Below are 15096 nucleotides of genomic sequence, written 5' to 3'. Positions count from 1 at the left end.
AATCTTCCCAAATCTGGGCCAGCCATTTAGATGAGGTTGGCAGCTTTGAATGCTGCATCTGTGCGTACCTCTGCTGGAAGGTCTGGTAACTCTGTGAGGGTATTATACATTTGCAAGGACATTCCTGGGCTGGTTTCTATCTGATCCACTCCCTATGGTATGTCCTCCTTCTCTACAGGTCCTTTGAGAAAGAAGTATGAGACAAGCAGGAAGTTATTATCTGACAGTTTTTAGAAATTGAGCTCCTCCTTTGAGGTCAGGGTGATTGTCCAGTTGATACAGATCTACTGAGAGCTCTCTGCATTGTTCAACCGTTAATTTTGCTCTGGAATCTACCATCATCCTTTCACCTGTTGGGCCTTTCCTGTTAATCATTGGGAACAGGAGGAATAATTATGGACTTCTAAAAAAGGGTTAAGTGTCCAAATCTAACATTCACATTATCAATGTAGTACATGCAATAGAAGAAAACTTGGAAAAGTTGACTAAGGCTACCAAAGGGGCATAATACGAGACCATGCAGAGTTCTAGAAGGAGACTTTGTTCCAGAAAAGCCAAACCAGAGAGAGGTTTTGAGATCTATAAAATGCAAAAGATCACGGAATGTAAATACATATTCTTCACCGTACACGACAGAGATATATGTCGAAACGTAGAGGGACCAGTTCTTGGAAAATAACAGGAGAAGTCATCACACAATATAAACAAAACCCATCAGGTAATGAGTCTGCCAGTGATGAGGTTCTTGAAGGATTTGCATTAACTTGTAGGAGATAGATCTGAGAGACAAGTGAAACCATGGAAGTTGCCAGACAGACACACAGGCACATCCTTCACCTAAGCCTCCTTTCTTTCTGCCCATGTTACAATCACATATCAAACTGTGTAATTTTCCTCTTCTTAATTTTGTCCATTCGTTCATAGCCCCTTGAGCATGGGCTGCTCTGTCTGAGTGAATCAGTGGTGATGATCTCATAGGAATGTTGTGAGGTTAACAAATACAAATTGTAATGTGCACTGCAGATATAAAGTGCCATAAAAATGCTAATGAATGATAATGTGCGTCCACTGGTTAGCGGGCCAGTGCGACAGGCCAAGGATAACAGAAAAAGAGACTGCCTTTTGAACACACAAAGTGCAATCCTATTCATCTGGCCTCACGCCTGCCACCATGGGAGGCTCTGGCTCGGGTCTCATTATTCACCCAAACAACTTCCTTTCCTTCTCTGTCTGGGTCTGCAAGCTGCTTTCTGAGCAAAGAAAGATTCCCTGAAACCTTTTGGCGCCATCAACAACAGCAGCAGCAAGAAAAGTTTGGCTTGAAAAATTCATTCATGGGAATGAAAAAATACAATGGAAATCTATCATTATGGATGTTTGGGAAAGAGGGAGAAAAAAGACCTGGGCTTTGTTTTGCATTTTGGTAAGAAATGATATATAGCTACATAGTAAAAACAGTTTTATTAAAAACATCTTCTCACCCTGTATTCAAAATTCGAATCGTGCCCTCTTATCATCCAGTCACTTTAGAATGAAAGTTGGAAATGCTGATACTGTGGAACTAGCCCTTGGTATTCTATCTCATAGCTGATATATTTGTCTAATACTTTGGTTTTTGAAGGCCCATTACTCAGGACCAGTGTGCAAGGCACTTCATTTTAATCCTTTCTGCTTACTGAAAACAGGAATGCTAGGAAGAACTTGTAGATAAGATTACATTCCGTCTTCTGTGTGTCCCTAGGTGGTGGGCTATAAGCCAGATAGCAAAGCAAATGGAGTTGTCATCACCCTAAGAAAAGGGTTCTGACCTCAGATTTGTGGGACTTTTGTTTAAGGTAATCCTGCTAAGGGTTCTCTGTTGGTTAGAACATTCCTTCTTGTAGAGTGGAAATTTTTAATAGCCCAACAAGTGTCCAGATATTCATAATGGGGAGTTCAGGGGCTTTGAGAACCTTAGTTTAGCAATAGAACAGGTGTAGAATTTCATTATGTCTATTCTGCCCGAATAAAAGGAACCTCTTTTTCCACTGAAGCAGCATATCTAGGACCAGTCAGGAGGCTTGGGCTATCCTGTGTTGGGAAATGTAAGGGGAATTGTGATGTTCTCACTCCATGGTGCCATCTGGGCTCCATGAATGGTTCAAGAGAGGGTGGCTGAGTGACCCAGATTAAACTAATACTTTGGTTTACACAAAGCCATCCAGCAATTATACACATGCTTGACAGTGTTATCATCATTATTTACTTTGCTATAAGCTAGATTTATAGCATTTGTAATACTAAGTATAAGAAACATTAATAGCTTTACTAATTATATCACTACTTTACCGATATACATAGTGATAAAAATGCCAAGTAAAGTGAACTAGTAAAACATTTTTAAGAGGATTTTAAAATCAGTTACTGATTGACGATGTCTTTGGTGAGTCTTGGGGTTTGAATGGAGAGGACAGCCTTCTTTGTAGATTTAATCTTGCCTTCCTGCCTATTCATAATAAATTGAAAGTCATTCTGCCTTAACCCGACTATAATCAACTGAACCATGTATTTAATATGGAGCCAACAAAATGTACTTTGTTTTGGATCAGAGCTAAGTGAACATCCAAGCGTAGAGAGGGAGAGAGGGAGAGAGAAGGAGAAAGAGGGAGGGTGAGAGGGAGAGAGGAAACAATCATAAATGAAGTGGGGGGAATAAAGAGAACCGAGTAACTAACATCGTGCGTCTCCCCATTCTGGTTATTGATCTTGCTCTGTGTTCTCCAGAAAACACCTTGTTATAAATGAGGATATTGAGTGAAGAAAAAGAGTTAATAAATCCACTGCCTTTGCCACAACTGCTAATGGAAATCCATGAGGAGTTTCAGTGCTGGACAAGTAAAAAGACCAAACTCAGAGTGGAGGGCATAGTGGATAAGAATGGGTGGGCAGCGTGTCTGGTCTGTGAGTTGAAATGGTGGGCAACATTTTTTGTGGATTGCAGCGCACAATTCCTGAGGTCCTGAGTGTTGACCTATATAACAGGTCAGCAGCAAGGCTGCCTACTCTGTCCTATAACAGGAGATACCTGCTTTTGTAAATGAAGTTTTACTGGAACACAGCCATACCCTTTCATTTAAGTGTTGTCCATGGCTGCTTTTGTGGTACAGCCCAGAGTTGAGTAGTTGCAACAGAGGTCTTATGGCCCACAAAGTTGAAAATATTTACTATCTGACCATTTTTTTATTTAAAAATTTTTTTTAACGTTTATTTATTTTTTGAGAGGCAGAGAGACATAGAGCATGAGCAGGGGAGGGGCAGAGAGAGAGGGAGTCACAGAATTTGAAGCAAGCTCCAGGCTTTGAGCTGTCAGCACAGAGCTCAACGGGGGGCTCGAACCCACGAACCATGAGATCATGACCTGAGCCGAAGTCAGGAGCTTAACCGACTGAGCCCCCAGGCACCCTATTATCTGACCATTTATTTAAAAAAAGATTACTCTAAAAAATTGCCCATTTTTGTTATTATTTTTCACTAGGATTCAATATATGCCTTCTTCAGAAATTTTCACTGCCTACCCGAATGCTATCTGAGCATCAGGAGACCGGGATGGGGGTGGGCACGGTGGGTGTGTAGAAGAAGGCCTGTTTGTACAAAACAAGAAGTGTGACCCTTCAAAAAAAGACCTCGGTTGCATTAGATAATCCTGATTTTAAATGTCTAATCTTAAAGCTATAACTCAGGGATAAAAGAGTGTGAGTATTTTTATTTGTGGTTTGTGGTGGGTCTTATTGCATTTCTCCGTCTTCTTAAAGCTGGCTGGGAGGTTCATAGTAGGGAATAACTCACCTAAGCCAACTTGAATGAATTCTCCACTACCACCTCCCTGAAGAAAATTCCTAACATGGAAAATTCATTTCAGCAAAAGAGGTCTCTATTTTTGAAATGTTTTGACCTGATTTAGAGGCTAGATATAAATAAAAAGGACAGAACTGTTTACTCGCTAAACGTATGATAAAATATTTGAGAGCTCACCCATACTGGATGCAATCTAACAATATTTGCAAAGTAGACATTGTATTTCTGTTGCTTTCATTTCTCTGTGAACAATTCTTGGATTTTCCATCACACTTGATCTCATTGCTGCCTGTGTAGAATTCAACACCCTATAAAGTTCAGCTGAAATTCAACCACTTTCATGACTGGTTCTCAACTAATTCACAGTGGAAAACTCACAGGCTTTGCAATCAGATTAATCTGAGTTCACATCCTGGCTCATCCATGGCTGAGGGGCCGCAAGCAAGTTACTCCTAGCCTCTGAGGTTCCAGTTCCTCATTTGTAAGTAGGTTACAAACTCAAATCTCAGAACTGTTACGAAAATTAAATAGGATGATGCACATAAAGAGCTTGGAGGATGATAGACTTTCAGTGAGTTATGATATTATTTTCTTGGGTGCAAGCCTTCTGCTTTGACTAACAGCAATTGCCTGCACCCGTTAAGTGACACTTTCTGTATACTGTTTCACATTTTTAGTTTCTTTTCATAAACGTACTCCCCCTCCCCAATTGAATTTTGTGCTTTTAGGAGTGGGCACCACGTCTGTGTATCTGTTCAAGTGTATTGCAAAATAATAGGTATTTAATAAATTTCTGGATTGATTATGGGTCTTTGCTTTGTTGGGTGGATAAGGAGAAACCAGAGCAAAGAGACTGCATATTTGCAAGCTCACTAGATTGTCCCAGAGACTGTGTGAGGGAGTGGAGGGCCCTGCCTCGCCCCAGTGTGATAAAATATCCAGATGTCTATATTTGCAAAATGGGAGAGATGGAGTAGAGCTACTTTTGAAATGCATGGTCCTGCTCAGAGGGCCTCAATCTGTTTTTTTTTTTCTCTGCCCGCAGCCCCATGAAAACATTGCTTTCCCATACAACACTGAGATTAGCCTATCAGTGAGGCTAGCTTACTTAACAAATTAATTATGCCTTCAGTAGGGAAGATAGCCCTACAATTAACTTTTACAAATTTATCATCTTTAGATTACTGTTCTCACCTGAGAATGTGTCAATACTGCAGTAGGCATTTTTTGAAACATAATTTAAATGTAATAAAATTGATCCTTTTTAGGTGTATGTTCTATGAATTTTGAGAAACTTATGCAATGTGTAACCTTCACTACAATGAAGTGAGAATATTTCCATTATTCCACAAAGTTTTCTCATGCCTCTTTGTAGCCAATTTACCTCCTCTGATTCACCAGCCCCTGGAAGCCTCTGATCTGATTACTGATCTTATAATTTTGCCCTTTCGAGAACGCCATATAAATAGAATCACACAGTATGTGTCCCTTCCAGCCTGACTCATGTCACCTAGCAAAATACTTTTGCGTTTCATCCATATTGTTTCTTATCATTCCTTTTTATTATTGAGTATTCCAGTGTGAATGCACCATGATATATTTGTCCATTCACCACATTATGGACATTTGGGTGGTGTCCAGCTTTTAGTGCCTATAAATGAAAGTGCTCTAAATATTTGTGCACAAGGTTTCAGTGTGTTCATGTATGAAGAAATGGGTGTGGGATTCCCTTGAGTGAGGAACTGCTGAGTCATATGGTAAGTATATTTTTAACTTTATAAAAACCTGTCAAATTATACTCCAGAGTGGTTTTACTATTTTGCATTCCTAAGCAGAAATATGTAAAAGTTCCAGTGGCTCCATATCTTTGTCAGGATTTTGTACTGTCATTTTTTTTTAATTGGATCAATTCTAATAGCTGGGTAGTGGTATCTCACAGTTTTAATTTACATTTTCCTAATGGCGAATGACGTTGACCAACTTTTCGTGTGTTTCTTTTCAATGAATGTATCGCCTTTGGTGAAGTGTCCCAACCTTTTGCCTATTTGCTTTTCTCTTTTTTGGAGGGGAGAGAGTTGTTTGTGTTTGCAACAGGAGTTTTTAATTATACCATATTTTTGCTAGTCAACACATAATATTTCATAACATGATACTACAGGGAGTCAGTCCACTGTCATCTTGGAATATTCCTTTCATTACCTTGTATTATAGGTAAAATTTATTATAGAAACATATTAGCTGAAAGTCCAGAGTGAGCAAACTACCATGGTTTCTTTCAGCATCATGGTGACATAGCCTTCTGTCCATTCTCTCTCCTCATCTACACCCCCCTTCTTGTTGGTGGGGCACACACCAAATATCCTTTTGCCCAGGGCCTTTGACCTAGGGCTCATTTTACCTGGAAAAGTCTCCCCCAAACTTTGCATGGCTTTTATGTGTCTCCTTCTTTCACTTTGTTCAGGTCAAATGTTACCTTCTTCGGTAGGCTTTCCCTGACCAGACTATGTAAAATACATCTGCTTCCTCCACATCCTCCTACTTTAATACTTCTTTGTACCGTTTGTCACTACCTGGTATGCTATGCTATGTGTTATTTATTTATTTACTTACTTTCTCTCTCCTCCCACGGAACTGTAAGTTCCATGAAGGAAGGAACGTGGCCTGTTTTGTTTCTCTGCTAGATTCTAGAGCCAGAATAGTGCCAACGATATAGCAGGTATTCAATAAATTGTAGGAAGAATTAATAAGTCTTAAGGAGAAAGGTGAGAGAAATGCTAATTAGCTGAATTTTTAGACAGGCCTGCACATCATACCAGACCTGGCCTGCTCCCAGCACTTAAGAGTTTATTAAGCTATTTCACATTTGACCCAGGTGAACTCCTAAACTAAGCTTCCTTGGCCTAAACCTGTATAACATCTCCAAGTAGATGTGATGGTCCTTTAAAAGACAGGCCTAAGATGGCAGCAAATAGAAGTAGCAGTGACTGCCTTTGTTTGAGGCCCGCTGCCTGATCTTTCTTTGTCTCTGGCTGGTTTATTCATGCAGCAAAGCAGAAACAAACTTCACGAGTCTGAGGATTCTCTCTCAGGTACGCTCTGTGAGTGGGCTTGGATTCTTCTGTTCTGGATTGCTCCAGACTTATTTTCTCTCTCTTGTGCTTTCTCATGTTGCATATGCAGACACGGCATTTAATTCTTCACTTTCCCTGGCTTCCCTCTGAGTAGACTGGGGGAGTCCTGGGGAAGGGTGGTGCCCCATGATGCAACGGATGGGCTAGCCTTGAGTTGGAGGTCTCCAGGGTTAGGACCTTTAAGAAGTTCCTCCTCTTTCATGAGACTGAGATCACAGTGGAGTCAAGGGTGGGTTCTCCATCCTTTCCATACTCTGTGCTCCTGCTCGTAAATAGTTTTCCATACCTGGTTCAAATCCACACACTTTCCTGAATTGGGATGTGATAGAACACGCTCTGGGTTGGGACTAATGGGAAAGGATAGAGAAGTTCCTAGGACAAATGATCAGTTAACTAACCGATCAAATGAACAACAAAATACCAGACCCTTAGCAATAAATGGCTGCTTTTGAAATCAAGAATATCCCCCAAGAAAGAAAAAAAAAAGGTTTCTAAAAATGTGCTGTTTCTTTTTTTTTTTATTTGATACAGATATTCAGATTTTTCAGTACATTTTCAAATCAAAAATTATTGGAAGAAAATGACAACCTAACCTACATTAATAAAACACAAAACAGCATTTGGGCCTTTTTATTGTCAAGACTTCACAAATAGGAGAAGGTGTTATGAAGAGCAAAGGGATACCGTTTGTAGCATTTCCCTTGGGCTGAGGTGCTTTATAATGTGTAGGCTTGCAGATTCTGGTTTTCAGAAATCTTCTAAGCTGAGCATGTTTCAGAACTGATCTTTGCCTTCTTGGTGATCTTAAGCAAAATTATGAAAATCTTCCCAAATCCTGATTTTATAACACCAAGAAATACTGACAGTGATGCTTCAGGAGGTTAATGATGGTCTAATTATCTTGCACCAATAAGGAAAAAGAGTCAGCCTTTTGGCAAGATTATGTCAGAACTAGTCAGATAATATAGATATTTCTACCTCCACACATTTTCTAAAGGGGGATGTTGCCGCTTTAATTAAATGTTATATGAATACATTTCAAATAGATCCAAACACAGGGCAAACTCTGTTTCAGAACTGTTTTTCTTACATTTAAAATGTATTTGAAATGTAATTAAAAAAAAAAAAGATAACGGGAAAGAAAAACTAAAATAACTCGAAACAAGCAGAATATAGTAGCTCATCATTACACTAATATATCAAACAATGTGATCTTAGCTTAATTATCCCCTTTGAGAGTTGAGAAAACTAAGCACAACCTTCAATTTACAGCTGTTTGGTGCCGGGAACCTGAATTATTATCGGAGAAGAAGGGGGGAAAAAGTTTATTTATTGTGACCTCCACTCAGTTTTTATTCATTGTGGAAAATCTGTATATTCACAAATGAGGGCTATTCATCCTTAGACCACAGCATTCTTCAGCTGTCCAGGCCTACATCAACTGCACTTCTCCAGCTTTTGTGTTCATCTCGAAGGCTCTTCATCCAGATTGTTCATCATCTTGATGGTCGAGCTTTATCTTGCTTTTGTGCAGCTGCATTCCGCTTATCCAAAGTGCTGAGAGAGACGAAGGAGAGGGAGAGGGAAAAGAGCGAGCAAGCAAGCAGGAGAGACCGAGCAGGGGAGAGTGGGAGAATAGAAAGGAGAAAAAGCAATGGCCGGTGCACATATGAGGATAATTTGTAGTTTCTCAATAATAATATAAAAAAAAGGAGGACAGGCTAATTACTGGCTTAACTAGGGCAGCCTGTGGATCTTCATGTCAAAAGGACTGCCCGTAATTATTTGCCATCAAAGCACATTCATATTGTGGCACAAAAGAAGGGCCTTTTGCAAATGGATCTTGCTAATAAACAGGGCTGAGAGGAGCATTATGTGTCTCCCTGGTTGCAGGCACATTAACACAGTGACATGGAGCATAACTCGGGGCCTGAGGAAAAAAACACCAGAATGATAATTATCCCCCGCCCCTCCCCAGCTCCCTCTCGGTCCCTTTGTGTTGGATGAGGAAGCCGAACATGACCTATTGGAGGGCCCAAGGCAGGCTATTAGTGACCCCAGAGCCCTGACAAGGTGCCTCTGTTCTTTTAAAAGCCTGCCTCTTGATGTCAGGAGGGCCACGTGGACGGGCTGGCTCAGCTCGAAATGGTCCAGCAAACACTTCAACCTTAAAGACACCTGGAAGGTCATGACCAATTTAATGCAGATGGAGACAGCAGAGGAGACAAGGCTCTGTTGAATCTGGGTGCTGAAGTTTCTTACTCCCTTTTCTTTTTCTTGATTGTTCACACTTGCTCTCAAGCATGTATTTAAGTCCTCAAAACTAGATCTGGGCGGGGGAAGAAAGTTCTCTCTCTTTCTCTGTTAGTAAATGGAGAGAGTTTCAGGGTGAAAAAAAGGTGGATACAGATAGAGCCCCTTGGGTTAACCCTGCTTCTGGCAGATGTGACCATCCTGATTACCCAAAGGTAGGGGTTAGTTGGGGCGGGCAGGGGCCTGCCTTTCTTGCTTCTTGCTGGGCAGGTGCAAGAGGTTCTTGTGCAGTAGAGGCTCACCTGTGAGCTAGGCCTGCCTGACGCTGGCATTGCCAGAGCTTCAGACCCGCTCAGAAGGCCTGAGGCTGGTTCTGCTTTTATAGAGCAGTTGCTAGTAAAGCAAAGCGCCCGTAGTCAGCTTGGAAAATGTACCCGAGACCATTAAGATTGGGTTGTCTTTCCTCTTTCCTTCCTCTTCACTTTCTGTCTTGTGATTTTTCTGTGGGAGGTGCCTTCTGACAGGGGGGCACCCCAGAACCCAGAATGTGGGGGAAGGTATTCTATCTTACATGCACCATGAGCAAAACCAATCCCTGGAACTCTTATTTTACCAGCAGAGAAATTAAGGGTGATAATTTGCATTGCAAAACAATGCTTGCTTCACAAATGCCGATTTTCCTGAGCATTTAAATATTTAATTATTTGAAAGGTTGGAGGTTGATGAACTTCAAGTTAAAATGTTATGAGCCATTTCTAATGGAAAATCTACTGGGAATGACCTAGAAACACTGAAAGATGTGTATCTGTGGGAAAATAGGATTAAGGGTTTTTAGGATTTGACTTAAACTGATCAGGAGTTTGCCCTCTATCTGAAGCAGGTTGAGCCTAGGGAAATGGCACACTCTCAGCTTGTAAAGTGCCCAGTAACCAACCTTCCTTCCTTCCTTCCTTCCTTCCTTCCTTCCTTCCTTCCTTCCTTCCTTCTGCTGTCCCCCACCCCACCTCCTTCCTCTCCAAATATCTTAGCATAAAGAAATTGGGGTGCTGACATACTAATTATAGACATAAAATTTCCAAACTATTAGAGTGGTTAAAAAGAAAAAAAGTTGAAACCTTGCTATTCTTTATTTGAATCTCTCTATCCTGGACCTCTATCTCTGAAACGTTTAACTCTTATATCCGACTGCTCGTAAGACCTCTACTCTACACTAGCATATCAAATACACATCTTAAACCCAACATATCCAGAAAGGAATTCATAATCCTCCTCCCCCACCCCGATAGCCTTATTCACAGTTTTTCCAATCTCCGTGGATGTCAGCTGCAACTTTCCAAGGCTAAGGTCAGAAACTTTGTAATTATTCTTGTCTCCTCTCTTACCACAACCAAGCTACCAGAAAATACTGTTGGCTCTACCTTGAAAATAACATTCAAAATGGAACTACAACTCAGTCACCTCCACTGATACCTTGGTCTGAGCCATCATCATCTCATGCCTCCATGATTCCAGTAGCAGGTTTAACAGGTTTCTGCCCCATTTGATCTACTCCTAAATTGGCAGCCAAATTGGTCCTTTTAAGCTGGTCATGTTGGAAGTTTGTTACAAAGGCCCACGAGGTTCTGACTTTATCTCTTACTTTTCCTTCCCTTAATCATTCCATTCGAGCAACAGTGCCCCAGAAATTTTCCCATAAACACATAGTAAGAATGCTCTGCACCTTAGTACACTCAACTCCCTCACCTCCGAGTCATTTTTCAGAACTCACTTTCTCAATGAAATGTATCCTCAACACCGTATTTAACCCTGCAGTTACCTACCACCCCCAGCACCGTGATTCCTGGCACCCTTAGAAATGCTGAAATTTTTACTTTAAAAAGTAGAAAGGGGAGTCTGATTGTTTGTCATGATTTCCCCTTCCCATGTGTGGAAAAATCCATGCCAAGCAGTTCTCCAGTTCTCAGCATATACTGACTGGGTGTAAAACTTGACTCTGTTCTGACACTGTCTACCTGGAGATAGTATCAGATCCCACAGGTTGAGGGCTCAGTCCCCCAAGACTGCCCCCTCCTTAAGACGCCAATGGCAAGGCCAGATTGCTACCTGCACTTCTAAGCAGCTGGCTATAAATCAGAGGTTCCCACAGCTCGGCTCCTACATTGGAATAATTCACTGAAGTCGCTGACAGAACTCAGAGAAACATTTACTTACATTTACCAGTATAAAGGATGTTATGAAGCATACAGAAGAATGGCCAGATGAAGGGGTTACATGAGGTGAGGTTCGGAAGGGTTCTGGCACAGGAGGTTGTGCCCCCATGGAACTGGAGTATGCCACCCTCCAGGCACGTGGGTGCTATAACCAACCTAAAAGCCAATCGTATCTGATTACTTGAGAGTTTTTATAGAACTTTAATTTCCAGCCCTCCCTTTCTCTTTCCAGAGATTGGTGGGTAGGGCTGGAAGTTCCAACTCTAATCACTGGGTCTCTTGGGACCAGCCAGATCGGACACCATCTCAGGGCCCCGCCCTAGGTCACTTCATTAGCATAAACTTAGGTGTGCTCAAAAGGGGCTCCTTAGGAGTAACAAAAAATACTCCTGTCACCCAGGAAAGGGGTTTAGGAGCTTTGTGCCAGGAACCCTGGACAAAGACCAAATAAATACATTTCTTATTACACCACACCCCTTTACTGTGCAGCTGTGGGCTCTGTCAGCAACCTGGAGGACATTAGCAAATTCGTGAATCAGCTTGCACTGCTTATTGTGAAGGAGAATCATTTGTTAGCTTAAGTAAAACCTGGATTAATTACAACTGTCTGTGAAAATATTGACTAAGGAGGTCTTTAGTATACATTTAAGAAAGGTGAAAATCTCACAGACTCATGAAATTCAAGCCCTCTTTTTGTTCATCAGTAGTAGTTGGGGCAGTAATAAAAGCAGACACTTTGGTTCAACTGAATAATGATACAGGAAAAAATAATTAGGGTTTCAAATAAATGATTTTGCAAAGCTTTTTTCCCGGGGTATCTGTGAACAAATGGAGTGTGTGGAAGGGTGGACAAGCAAGACAAGAAAATGTACTTAGAGGTGGCTCTCCGAAGAAGTTGTTCTTTCAGTTTGTTCCCTCCTTTTGTGTGACTTGGGAAGAAACAATCCTAGAAAACCTCGTGAGAACAGTTCTGAAAAGATTTGAAAATGCTTATTTTCTGTAGGTTAACATATGAGGGAATTGGGTTGGTGGCATATTGTGACCCCTGTTTAATGTTGATCCTAAACTTCTTAAAAGTGTGTGTTGGGTTCCCTGTCCATGTTTCCAGCTCCTCAGTGTATTACTGTTCAAAATTATTTACTTTGGTTTAAAATCATATATGTGATGTCAATTATTGACTTAGAAAACATGCCTTGAGTAAAGTGCTTGTTGATATTAGCACACGCAGAAGAGTCTTTGTGGAAGAAACAATGCTACCTCTTCTTTAAAGATAGAAAAGTAGAACCAATCAGGGCTCCCATTGTGGGCCTGGGCATCCTGAACGGGACTGAACAATCTTTCAGGGTACATTTTCAGGAACCCTCCTGCAAACAAAAGGGGACTTCCTTTTCCCTTCTATAGCCTGGTTTTTGAAACCAAGTGGAATCTGTCGCATAATTGTTGCCATAAGGAGAGGCCTCATTCTGTGTCTGAATCCTTTATACCCTCATGTCCCTGAAAATGCCTTTCCAGAGAGAAGTGTGCAGGAGAGTCAGTGGATTGGGTGCTGCGGTCCAAAATCCCCTACAAAAGACAGAAGAAAATAGAGTCCCAGCCTGTAGCGTGTGGATCAAAAGAGAGGAAAATAGAATAGTTACATTTAGAAAGCTTATATGGATCTAGCTACTCATTAACACCATCAGACAATATGGACGTATTTATTCTTTAACAAAAGCTGACCACCCACAGAATGAGAGAGAAATTCTGATACTTACCTCATTTTTCAGGGTAGCATTTTTTGTTATTGTTATAGTAGTATTAATATATAGTAGTGTCAGTAGTATAGTTAGTATTTTCTCCTTTCCTAAATGGTAATGTGTGTTTGCGTCCTTTATATCCACGTTTAAACCTAAGTACACACATACACACGCACATATACATGCATGTGCATATAAAGAAAAAATATGTCTACTGTGTGTGTATGTATGTACAGAGCAAGATATATGTACACATGTGTGCATATTATATATACATGTATGTGTTTATATTTATATATACACGTGTATAGGTCTTACATACATATATATATATACACACACATATATACATATATACATATATATATATATATATATATATATATATATATATTTAAAAGTTTATTTATTTTGAGAGAGTGAGAGTGCAAGCAGGGGAGGGGCAGAGAGAGAGGAAAGAGAGAATCCCAAATAGGTTCTATGATGTCAATGCAGAGCCTGACATGGGGTGCGATCTCACCAACCATGAGGTCGTGGCCTGAGCCGAAAGCAAGAGTTGGACGCTCAACTGACTGAGCCATCCAGGTTCCCCAAGTCATATATATATGTTTATTAAAAAATTTCCAAGTCTTCCAACAAGACCTAAAGCATGTAGTGTCTTTTTTGCTGTAGTGTGATACATCTTTCTTTAAAACACATCATAATATTTCATATTGCAAGTAATATACATTCACTGCAGAATATTTGGGCTGTATAGGAAAGTACAAAGGAGAAATAAATATCACACAAAAATCATATAGTACAACTATCTAAAGAAAACTACTATTACTGTACTTTGTTTTTGTGTTTATGTGGGATACTTTTTAATTTTGGTTGTCCCCAAACTACTATTCTCTAAGAGGATATGTGAAACATATGTCTCACATGTGAAGCAAATAAATTGTGGCATAATTGGTGCATTCATTTTGGTATTTTAAGACAATGCACTTTTTTGTTCAATAAATCTCCTTTTCTGAAGTACATACTTATTCTTTGCCCATCCATCCATCCATCCATCCATCTATCCATCTATCCATCCATCCATCTATCCATCCATCCGTCCATCCATCCATGTATCTTTCCCATGTGTACTTACAGATCTTCAAGTAATGTTTTTCATTTCCATTAGGATTTTAGGTTTTCCCACCTAACTAGTCTCTTGCATTATCCTAGGTCTACCCAAACTCCATTTTGGTAATGTACCACATGGTAGTGATTTTGTTTCCTTGGTATTCTTTTTTCCCACTGCCTCTTACCTCCTTCAGTCCTTTAGCAATTCATCTCAGTGGCTTGGATTATGATGTCACTGTTCATCCACTTTAACCTGTTAGTCTGAGCTTTTCCTTTGTGGGTACCATCTGTAGTTCATCCATCATGCCTTCATCTCTTTTTACTTTCTCAAGGTTTTTTCATCTTTGTACCTATTCTTCACCTCCCTTTTATAATCACTTCTTCCCATTTGACTTGGGCACAGCAGTCAATCATTTCAACTACGACCTATCTCATACATTCAGCTTATTAATGAATTTATCACCCCTTCCCACACAATGCTGAGGAAATCTTGTGATTTTTCTGATTGATAAAAATTTATGATATCCAACCTTAGTTAAAATTTTAAAGGTGATGAAAATAACTTTTTAATGGCAAATGCATCCCTTTCCCTTTCTTTCTGATGTTTTATTATTTCTTTAAACTACAGTTCTGTCCCTAGGCCTCTTTCTTTTAGTGGGCAATCTGACTGCTACTATCAGAAAGAAAAGCAAGCTCATGGAAGTTGGTGTGGTATGGTGGAAGAATAAGGGACTCTGGACTTTGCTACATTACACTTTTGGCTTCACCAATTACCATCTGTATGACTTTGACCCTTGACTTAGTCCTTGAAAAACTTTCATT

General features: G+C 40.3%; 1 long non-coding RNA gene across 1 annotated transcript; it reads right to left on the bottom strand.

The window, feature by feature from the left end:
* Positions 1-8271: 8271 nt before the first annotated feature.
* Positions 8272-14453, bottom strand: LOC122237328. Its single transcript, XR_006215740.1, has 3 exons — positions 14300-14453; positions 11430-11584; positions 8272-8522 (listed from the first exon to the last, which is right to left on the bottom strand). It is a non-coding gene; the product is annotated as an uncharacterized LOC122237328 (long non-coding RNA).
* Between the last annotated feature and the right edge of the window lie 643 nt (positions 14454-15096).

This window comes from Panthera tigris, chromosome A3, assembly GCF_018350195.1.
Source record: "Panthera tigris isolate Pti1 chromosome A3, P.tigris_Pti1_mat1.1, whole genome shotgun sequence".
NCBI classification, from domain to species: Eukaryota; Metazoa; Chordata; class Mammalia; order Carnivora; family Felidae; genus Panthera; species Panthera tigris.
Note: the sequence above shows the minus strand (reverse complement) of the source record. Positions and strands in the feature narration are given on the sequence as shown.